This window comes from Dermochelys coriacea, chromosome 9 (assembly GCF_009764565.3).
Source record: "Dermochelys coriacea isolate rDerCor1 chromosome 9, rDerCor1.pri.v4, whole genome shotgun sequence".
Taxonomy (NCBI): Eukaryota; Metazoa; Chordata; order Testudines; family Dermochelyidae; genus Dermochelys; species Dermochelys coriacea.
The window spans coordinates 29,394,277-29,405,126 of NC_050076.1; the positions used below are offsets into that span (position 1 = coordinate 29,394,277).

The following is a 10,850-nucleotide window of genomic DNA, read 5'->3' on the forward strand; positions in this document are numbered from 1 at the left end:
CTAAAATACCAGGGATTAATGGATAATCTGATTACTTTTGGTACATCAAAGAAACAAATAGAATAGAGACTACTAATTGGCTTGCTTTAACTTTTTGGCCCCATCAGTGAGTAAGACTTGCGCTCTACCAGTGAGTAAGGAGTTAAGTATGTAGGTGGAAGGGAGTCTAAATTAGTGTAAGGGGGTCTAACATATGCTGCCTTAACCCTCCAACTGTCTCAGACTCAGATATGCCAAAATACATTGCAGAATACAGATGGATATTGGCACATTCATTTTGGCAGGGAGATCTGGCTCCCTCAGGCAGTGGGGTTCAGCAATAGCTAATATGACTCCTCAAAATGTGTGACAGGTTTCAGAGTAGCAGCCATGTTAGTCCCCCCTTCCCCCTGCTGGTAATAGCTCATCTTAAGTGATCACTCTCCTTACAGTGTGTATGATAAAAACCCATTGTTTCATGTTCTCTGTGTGTGTATATAAATCTCCCCACTGTATTTTCCACCAAATGCATCCGATGAAGTGAGCTGTAGCTCACGAAAGTTTATGCTCAAATAAATTTGTTAGTTTCTAAGGTGCCACAAGTACTCCTTTTCTTTTTTTCAAAACGTGTGGATTTTCAAGGGAAAACATCAACTCCTTTTCCATAATTTTTAAATGTCTTCGTGCTGGGTGAGAATTCTGTCTTTCTGGGAGAATGAATTTGTTTTTGCAAGGGATTTAGATGCAATATCTGTCACAAGTTGCCACCCTGAATTTTAGTGTTAGAAGATGTAGCCTCAAGAGAGTGTCTACTTCATCTTGTCATTATAACATTTTCTTTATGATCATTCTATTAAGAGATGAATGGGTATACATAAAAATGCAGGTATGTTCATCTTAACCCTAGTAACTGATAGGATTAACCTTAATGACTTTGCTGACTCTCATATTTACTGAATATTCTTTTTCATGATATCCATTTTGAGCAGACTTGAAATTGGAAAGATTTGGATTAGGAGTGTAGTAATTCAACCTTGTTGCTGATATGGAAGTTTTGTGCAATTTGTGCATTTTTTTGGTTTGGAGAATGGAAGCATGCAGAGGACCATTTCCATATGGAAACCAAAATTAGTAATTTTTTCTGCCATGGATCATGTAGGAGGACTTTGCCCTAACTCAGCAGCACTTCAGATGACTCCTTCTGCCTGTGCCGAATGAACACAGTGGGAGATGTGAACTGATGACAGTTAGAAGTATAGGTAAAATAGACCAGAATCATTTAAAAAACTGTACATATTGTACTTGACATCAGCAATTGTGTAATGATGGCTATTATTATTATTATTTATTATTGTCATATAGTAAGAAAGGTCAGCTAATAAGCTGGGCTGCAGAGAAGCCATGGAAATATAGGGTACTGTATCCCATGTTCCCCCAGCCCTAAGAACACACAGTACTATTCCATCTAATTGTGAGAATAGCTTAATTTTTTACAGGTTAGAGCATCTATTGCAGTGATTAGCTTCTGTACTACAAAGTTCATTTAATTTCACATTTAATTTTATCAACGTTTCCGTTTCTAATTAATCCAGTTATAGAAATGCTATAGTAACCAGACAGCATGTTCCTTGAAGAAATAAAACATGTGACAATGTCATGGCATCAGAGTAATCTCATTAAAGAGCTGATTACATAATACTCGTCTTAAAAAGTTAACCAAGTTTTCATATATTCATTTGTCTTATGGGATAGTTTTTAAATATATCTGAGAAATATTCATCTTGGTTATATGTGGTTTGGAATTTTAAATGCCCACAGTCTCTTGTGGAAATTACAGTGAGAGTGTGGAGAAATAAATCAAGCTCATGGCATTAGTAATCATACATTTTGGAACAGGATCAGAATACGTTTTTCAGGAGGAAATTTCCAGCACTTATGTCTGCGTGATGGATTAGATATGCAGATCCTTTGTAGATACACAGTTCTAGTTATCTATAAATCTACCATACGTATTGCTGAGTGTTTTCCTGCAGGGACCAAATTTTCTAAAGGAAATCAACCTGGTCTCTAAACTGTGGTGCAGTTCTTTAGTTAATTGTTAGTTAGTTTAGTTAATTCATTTGCAAAACTCAACAGGTGTAAGCACCGGCTTTGTTTCTATGTAATTTCTTCTAGCAACTAGACATAAAAATGCAAAGCTTGATTTTTTTTTTCCAGATGTGCTGAGTGCCTGCAACTCCTACCAACTGCACATGGATTTGGGGGCATTTGCAATCTCTGAATTTTGGATGTACAAAAATTGTACAACTCTCCCACAATTTTTTTGAGGCTTGGGCAAAGCCTTTTCAAACACCTGGTCCAAAACTTTTAGTACTGTAAATGACAAATCACTATTTTATCTTTATCAATTCTGATTTTTATATCCTATATACGCAACTCTAATGAACAGCAGTAGTGGGATCTATGCATCTAAACTACAGTGCAGAAAAAAACTTTACTCTTAGCTTGCTCCAAAATGTATGTTGACTAGTGCCACTCACTTGCATTATTACTCTGTACCCATATCTGCATCTGAACATGCAAATGTGAGTTTGTGTTCCCAGTCTGGAGTTTTGTACATACAAAAGATGAGGAATATTATGCCTGCAATTCCTGGGGCTGCTTTGGAAAAGTTGGTTAGAGCCCAGCAAATCTGTGGATATCTGCATCTGCAGATACAGACCAGAGGGAAATCATGATGACACCCCATATTTAATCCTTTCTGTTTACTGCTCCAGTATCAAATCAGCCACACTGTTCTTCTGTAGAGAAACTCAGGCTTTGGGATAAAATTAATAGTGGGGACCAAGTGAAGTGTGCAGATCTCATTCAGATGATTTCTGATGGTATAGACTGTTTTCCAGTTACTCCTTGATACCAATCCACTAAATGGATTTTTCAGCAGCCTCCTATAAAGCTGTTCGATGTGTTCCCTTCCAGCTGAAAGCCAGGTTCCTGATGACATCCAGCTGGTATCAAAAGGCAACTCAGAGAGAGAGAGAGAGTCACAAACTGAAAAACTGGTCAAAGTTCTAGAAATGTTTGACCTTTGCTTTCAACATGCAAGCCAGACTTGTAGCTATTTCATAAGAATAGAGCACCACCTTGTGTTGGTAAGTTATTACACCTTGTAACACCTTAAATGACACCTCTCCATACAGTTTTTGAACCTGAATATAAAACCTGAGACATGCACTTGTTCTGCAAATAGTGCTCTGTAGTTGTACTTATATAGTGCAATATGCCTAGTGCTTATGCTAAGACACTAAAAAGAGCTAAGAGTATAGCTGCCAAAAATGGGTAGACAGATCTCATTGTGTATATTTCATCTGTCCATCTGTAGTAATTTGATCTGTTCTGATTTCCGATTGAGTATTACACTGATAACTGTTTGGAGGGTTTATTATGCCTGCATTTATCATGAACCATTTGTATCAAGCTTTTAAAAATATAGAGTTTATTCCTATTATCCTTGACTGTACCTTGTGTGCTTCTCTTTCAGCCACCAATATACTGACCATCAGTGAATGCACCACAGCAGCATAGTCCTCTTCAAAACATTGTCCCATCTGACGTAAAGGTCGCTAACGTAGCGCCAATTTTTAAAAAGGGCTCGAGAGGCAATCCTGGCAATTAGAGGTCAGTAATTAACTTCAGTACCAGGCATATTGGTAGAAACTATAGCAAAGAGCAGATTTATCAGACACATACATAAACATAATTTGTTGGGAAAGAGTCACCTTGGCTTTTGAAAAGGGAAGTCATGCCTTATGAATTTATTAGGTGTCTTTGAGGGAGCCAACAAGCATGTGGATAAGGGTGAACCAGTTAATTATAGGCACTTGGATTGTCAGAAGACCTTTACCAAGGTCCCTCACCAACAGGCTTTTAAGGAAGTCATGGGTTAAAAGGAAAGGTAACTGGTTGAAAGATTGGAAACAAAGAGTAGGTCAGTTTTCACAATGGAGAGAAGTAAACACTGGGGTCCCCTAAAGATCTGTAATGGGACTTGTGCTGTTCAACATATTCATTAGTGATCTGGAAAAGGGAGCGAACAGTGAAATGACAGAGGATACAAAATTAAGATCATTAAGTCTAAAGCAAACAGCGAAGAGATGCAAAAGGATCTTACAAAACTGCATGACTGGGCAACAAAATGGCAGATGAAATTCAATGTTGATAAGTGCAAAGTAATGCATGCTGGAAAAAATAATTCCAACTACAAATATATAATGATGGGTTCTAAATTAGAAAGAGATCTTGGAGTCACTATGGATAGTTCTCTACTGCCCAATGGGTAGCTGTGATCAAAAAAGTTAACAGAATGTTAAGAACTAGAACTTGGGTAATTATTAGGAAAAGGATAGAAAATATCATACTGCCACTATATATTCCATGGTGTGCCTGCACATTGAATACTATGTTCAATTCTGGTCACCCCATCTCAAAAAGGATATAATGGAACTGGAGAAGAGTCAGAGAAGGGCAACAAGGATGATCAAGGGTATGGAACAGCTTCCATATGAGGAGATACTAAAAATGTTAGGGTTGTTGATCTTAGAAAAGAGATGATTAAGGGGGGATATGACAAAGGTTTATAAAATCATGTTAAGTGTGAAAAAAGTGAATAGAGAAGTGCAGCCTGCACTCTAGTCACTGCAGCTCCAGTTTAATACTGCAGAACAGACGTTGTTATGAAGAGTTGTGCCTAATTGGGTGGCGGAGAGCTGGGAGGCTAATTAAGCCACTAGGCAGAGGGTATGACAAGGCACAGGAAGGAAGTAGGAGGAGGCAAGCAGTCAGAGAGGACAGAGAGATTTCTCTTCCCTGCTTGCCGAAGGAGCTGAGGATGCCCCCTCCCCTTAAGACAGCAGAAGCAAGGCTGTATAATGTGCAAGGGTGGTGGAAACCAACATTGTAAATAAACTGCACTGGGTGTTTTACCAGCAAAAAGGTCTCTGAGCTGTTTGTGGACTTGAGCAGGGGCAGGAGAAAGTGGGCCCTGCCACAAGAAGTGTTGATTATCCTGTCACCCAATACGAAAACCAAAATTTCAGCCAATGAATTTAATAGGCTGCAGATTTAATACAAATGTGAGGAAGTACTTTTTCATACACTGCACAGTAAATATGTGGAACTCGTTGCCATGGGATGTTGTGAAGGCCAAGAGTATAACTAGGTTCAAAAAAGAACTAGATTAGTTCATGGAAGAGTACATTCATCAGTGGCTATTAGCTGAGATGATCAAGGATGCAACCTGATGCCTAGGGCTACGCAAAGCCTCTAACTGCCAGGAGCTGGGAGGATAAGACTGGGTGGATCACTCCAACTGCAATGTTCTGTATGCTCCCCCTGACTCTCTGGTACTGGTCACTGGCGGAGTCAGGGTACTGGGCTAGATGGACCATTTGTATGACCAGCATGGCAGTTCTTATGTTCTTATTGCATGAAGCACGCTTATTTTTCAATTGGAAAAGGCAAATTCAAACTGATGTGGCCCAGACTAGCCCTTTTATGGCTTACCTCTTGCAAGGCTTCACATCAAGTCTCCGGATGGTACAGGATCTGCTCATAAGAGAATACTAATTACAGTTTGTTCCCAAATAAGCTTTTCAAGCTTATCAATGTCTGGGTTTTTTTTTTTAAATGAGTAATTCAAACATATATAGGAATTCCACTTGGTCAGTATATCTTGTCTGACTCGGTGCAGTCTGGAGCTCTCACCAAGTGTGACGAAAGTCACTTTCACCATTTCTTTCTAACACTTCCCTTGCAATGGCCAACAAATTGTCCTCATTCTTGTGTTTTCTTAAGAAATGATTGTCTATCCAGACCCACCTCCCAAGAAAGCTTTCTTGCTTTATATTTTTCTATTGGCTCAGGTTGTACTAGATCATGAACAATGACAAACTCCCACTGTCCTGGGGGGTGAGGACAGGTTTGAACCACTTGGGATAAACAAGTAATGTCTTTATATTGTAACAGTAGTAATAGGCTACTATCCCCCATGAAAACCAACAACTAGAGGGTAAGGGTTACACATGGTCTGCGAGATTTTTGCATGAGTTTCTGTGGGTGCTTCTCTAAGAGGCACATCATAAAACTTGCAGCACAACAGGAATGGGATCTTAAGTGTCTTCAAGATACCTTTTGGGCCCTCTCAATCCTGAGTTGTTCCCAGGACTGGAGAGAGCCTGGCATAACTTAGACAACCCTGTAGGCATGTGAAAGTAACAGCAACATTCTTGGTCTGCCGTACAGGCCACAGCGATGCCTGAAATATTCACAGATGTGCTTGCTGTTGCCCATCTCAGATATACTTTTCCTGTTCCCAGGCCTGACTCCTCCATAACTTCTCTGTCAGGGCTTGTGAAGGGGACCTTGGGTGGCAGCCTTAAGGTTGTCTTCAGCAGTGCTTCCTCCTCTGGTTGGAACCAGGGCTTTTAGAGCCCCTTTATGCTTCTCTGACCCTTTTATGAGGACAGGGCAGCACTTAGGATCTAACCATTTATGTTTAGAAAAATAATTAAGGCCAAAGTGCAAAATACTTGTGAAAATGTGTTTACTTAGAGCCAGATTGTGAACTCATTCCCAATGATGAGCAAATACGATCATGACACACAGTTACATACTCAGTCATATCTCCATGAAACACCAAGGTAGATCCATGCTTCTGGGACAATGCAGGGCAAAAAATAAAATGCAGGATAAAGCATGTGAATGGGAGATTTGGGGTTTATGGAATGAATCCCAGAGGACGTTAGATTAATGAAAACACTTACCATTTTTGAACATGCTACAAGACTTTCTTTTTTTAACCCTAACTTTCTTTTTGCATGAACAATTTTTTTGCTTTTTATGAGATATGATCACAAACAGATCCTCCTTTCCCAGCATCCGTATGTTGCTTGTGTTCTTAAGTTATGAGGTTGGTGAGGAAAGCAGTTTGATCTTTGTGTTGTGTGTTGAGAGAGCCTACTCCATAATAGGTGCCAGTAGATTATAAGAATATTCGTACAAGCATGACTCAACATTGACATTGGACAATAAATAGAAAAATAAGCAACAAGAGAAAGATAAGTGAGAATGTATAAACCTGCACAGAGCCGTTAATAAAAGATTAAAATGTAGGAAAATAATAGCAATACTTAGTGATTTAATACATTTGATTTTAAAATGTTTATCTGCGTACAGCATGAATTCCAAGGACCATTAAAAATACACTAATTGTACATTTCCAAAAAGTAAGCCTGAGATTCTCAGGTTTGAGATCTACTGTACCATTCAATTACTTAACAAGGGAGTGTAGCCTTTCATAATGTAGTAGTTAAATCTCAAAATTTACACTTTGATCTCAGAGAATGAGATGTGGCTTAACATGGTGCCCAGCAGTGCTTATGGAGTTTGACCCTGTATGTAATTATGCAACCCATTCTTTGGGTATTTGCCCTGAACCATGTAAACTATCCCCAGTGGTTGTCAGTCCACATCTGCAATCTGTTTTCCTTGCTGTTCCCAGAATCCCAGCATGTGTCCCCAGAATTTCCCAGATGTATACCATCAGTCCTACTTTGGATCCTTTGTAGTACATAAGATAAAGTCTGCTCTTCCCACCATGAATCCAGAATAGGGAAGTAAGTTGATGCTTTGTTTAAGGAGCGGGTGATGCTGTGAGTTTGATTGAGAATCCTTATGTGTTAGGTGACTGCAGTGCGTGAAATAACAAAATAATTTAATTGTTTTAGGAGACACTCATTTGCTAAGGGAAATCTACTTCACCATAAAAAAGAGCAAAGAATTCAGACCAAAATGCAGCATTGCAAAATGAGCACTTTATTGTATGAGTGAACATACCATGTTGATGCCAGGATGACAATTGGAAGATTCCTTGAGACATCGTTATTGGTGATGGCCAAATCACTGTAACAGATGGGGAAACATGAGACAGCACAAAAATGACCGAGGGAATCAAGAGTATCGCTCTAATGTTTCAAAAGACGCTTCAGAGTGAATGAATGTTTACCGGATGATACTACAGGAGTTCAAATACTGAAAAGACACTTCATGATTACACTGACACCTTATCTTTCTACCATCTATCGGGACAAAGTGAGTAATTTGGCTTCATGTTGTCTGGCATATTTATTCTTTAGACAGACTGAAAATTGTTGCAAAGGAAATGAGACCGCCTATCTTGACAGTAAAGGTAGTTTCAAATATCAAGATCACTGAGAATGGGATGAAGCTACTATACTTGAGTGTAGACAGCAATAAAACATAACTCTTTTAGTGGAACAAGTGGCTTGGATTCAAGTGAAGAGTAAAGAATTGTCTATACATTGCAATCAAGATACTTTTCTCACCAGGAAGGAACACAGTTTTCAGTGTTTGCTGTTGCCTTCTGTGGATGTCAGAAATCAGGCCCAAAACATTGATATTGTAGGACTCTTGGTGTCTCAGATGCAGTTTAATCCAGCAACAGAAGTATGACTAGCATTTGGGCATAGCAAACATTTAGGATATTTTACAGCAGATGCTATTGCAACATAGGTAAATTAAAGATCTTACCAGTGTTCAACGCCTTCATAATATGTAACAACACCGTCTCCTAGTCTTTGCAGAGACAGGCAAAATGGCATGGGAAACATGGAATATATTCCCAGTGGTAACTGTTGCCTTTTTGCAATTACCCCAGCATGTGTTCCTGGTATCTGTATAGCACAGCTAGGGAGATAGGTGGGATTTCTTTCTGATCAAAGCAGTGAACGGGGTTCAGTGAACAAAGACAGGCAACACTACATTGTTCTGTAAGCAATTGCACACTTGGGAGAATATTCCCCAGGGAAAGGCATTGATGTAGCACACCAGGCATGCTGCTTACCAAGCTGGGCATACAGTATTTGGAGGTACAGGGCTGACTCATAGTTGCACTAAGATCCATGTACACTGCTCTTGCAGGAAGTGTCAGAGAGCTGGTTATAGCTCACAACGCCACTAAGCTGCTGTTGGGGCCTCATGAACTCAATGCCAATGGAAGATTGGTGTAACAGAGCGGAGCTCCACCAGGCCCTTCCCCTCCTCTACATGCTCCCAAGTTGTGAGGGAAGATTCACAATCACAGTCCCAGATCCAGCAGTTACTTCAAGGAGAGTTTCCTTCTACCAGGGGAATTCTCTGTTGGAAACTGGCAGTCAGATTGTGGTCCCTGAGCCATGCAAAGGAGCCAGATGTCATTAGAGAATCTGGCTGAATGTGTTATCTTTGCAGAGTTCTTCCTGACACCCATGAAAGTTCTGCCCATGGAACAAATGCAGACTAGAAACTCTTTGGAGTAGGGACTGTAATTGTTGTACATGTGTACAGCACTTAGAGCAGTGGGGCCTAGATCCCTGATGGTGCTGCCTCCATACTAATATTCAGGGATGATAAGAGTTAATAATAGTGAGGACAGAAGAACATTTTGCCTTTAGTAAATCCAAGTCTTTTTGGGAAAAAGTAGATGACATAAGTGCTGACTTAAGGTTTAATTTTCAGTCTTTTTTACATGTGATCTTATAGAGATTTTGCTTATGAAATAAATGAAAAAACACAAAACAACTTTGCAGCTTCATGCTTCTCATTTCATTGCTTTCTCTTTTCCACGCTAGAAAGAGAAAACAAAGACCATTGGTGCTAGTCCATGCACTCATTCCCCTTCTCTTTGTCTCCAATGCAGTCACCACTCAGGCACAGATCTTACCTCATCTGTCCCCCAGAAATCACATTCAGAATGAGATCATGCAGCAGGGATTCAGTCCTGAATGTCATCTTTCATTTCAAGAGCTCCACTGGATTTAATGCTGACTGAAAATGTAAACTTCCAACTGGTTTGGGAGCTCACGTTTTTCATCTGTCTTTGCTCATGGCTTTCATGCTTTATTGTTACAGTGGTTAGTACATTCAGATTCACAACAATGAGCATATGTACCACAGGAGAAGGAATAAATCTACAAATCGAAGGATCTTATTTTCCCTGGTTGAATAGCAGGGGAAATAGTTCAATTCTACTCTGCTTTTAGGATGATCTACTAAGCAATACTCATTCGAATCTCAGAAATGATCACAATGTAAAGCCTGCAATATATCTTGAATGACAACACTTTAAGTAGATTTAAAGATTCAATTAACAAGGTATTCTGTCATTTTATACATTTTAGGAGCATTTTAAGTCAACCCATAATCATTTTATCATGGAGATATAAATAGCTTCATATTGATGAGACCATCTGGCATCAGGTTCTGCATGTGTGTGTATATATAAACACATGTACGTACATATATACTTAATAGAACTTGGGCCATGTGAAGGCTTATTGATTAGGTTGCTTTTTTAATAGGATTACATATAGAATTTTCCCATTTTTTCTATGGTCTGTTATCCAGTATTAAAGATTAATTACCTAGGGTATATTGTACTATAAAAAGTATGAAAGAAATGCAAATATTATAGTTCTTTGAACCAAACTATGAATATGCTAATCAAGTAATTGTATTGCAGCACATCGCTTGAAACTGACAAAACCTATTTTATCTAAATGTCATGACTTTTTTTCTTTTTAAAGACCTGCCTGTAGTAAAAATTGATAGCTCTAGACCAGTGTTTCCCAAACTTGAGATGCCGCTTGTTCAGGGAAAGCCCCTGGCAGGCTGGGCCGGTTTGTTTACCTACCGCGTCTGCAGATTTGGCCAATCGTGGCTCGGCGAACTGCGGCTAGTGGGAGCCGTGATCGGCTGAATCTGTGGACGCGGTAGGTAAACAAACCAGCCTGGCCTGCCAGGACCTTTCCCTGAAC

General features: G+C 39.5%; 1 long non-coding RNA gene across 1 annotated transcript; it reads left to right on the top strand.

The window, feature by feature from the left end:
- The first annotated feature begins 2,962 nt into the window (after positions 1 to 2,962).
- LOC119861566 lies at positions 2,963 to 9,601 on the top strand. The gene is made up of 3 exons (XR_005294944.2): positions 2,963 to 3,131; positions 3,521 to 3,657; positions 7,764 to 9,601. It is a non-coding gene; the product is annotated as an uncharacterized LOC119861566 (long non-coding RNA).
- Positions 9,602 to 10,850: the final 1,249 nt, after the last annotated feature.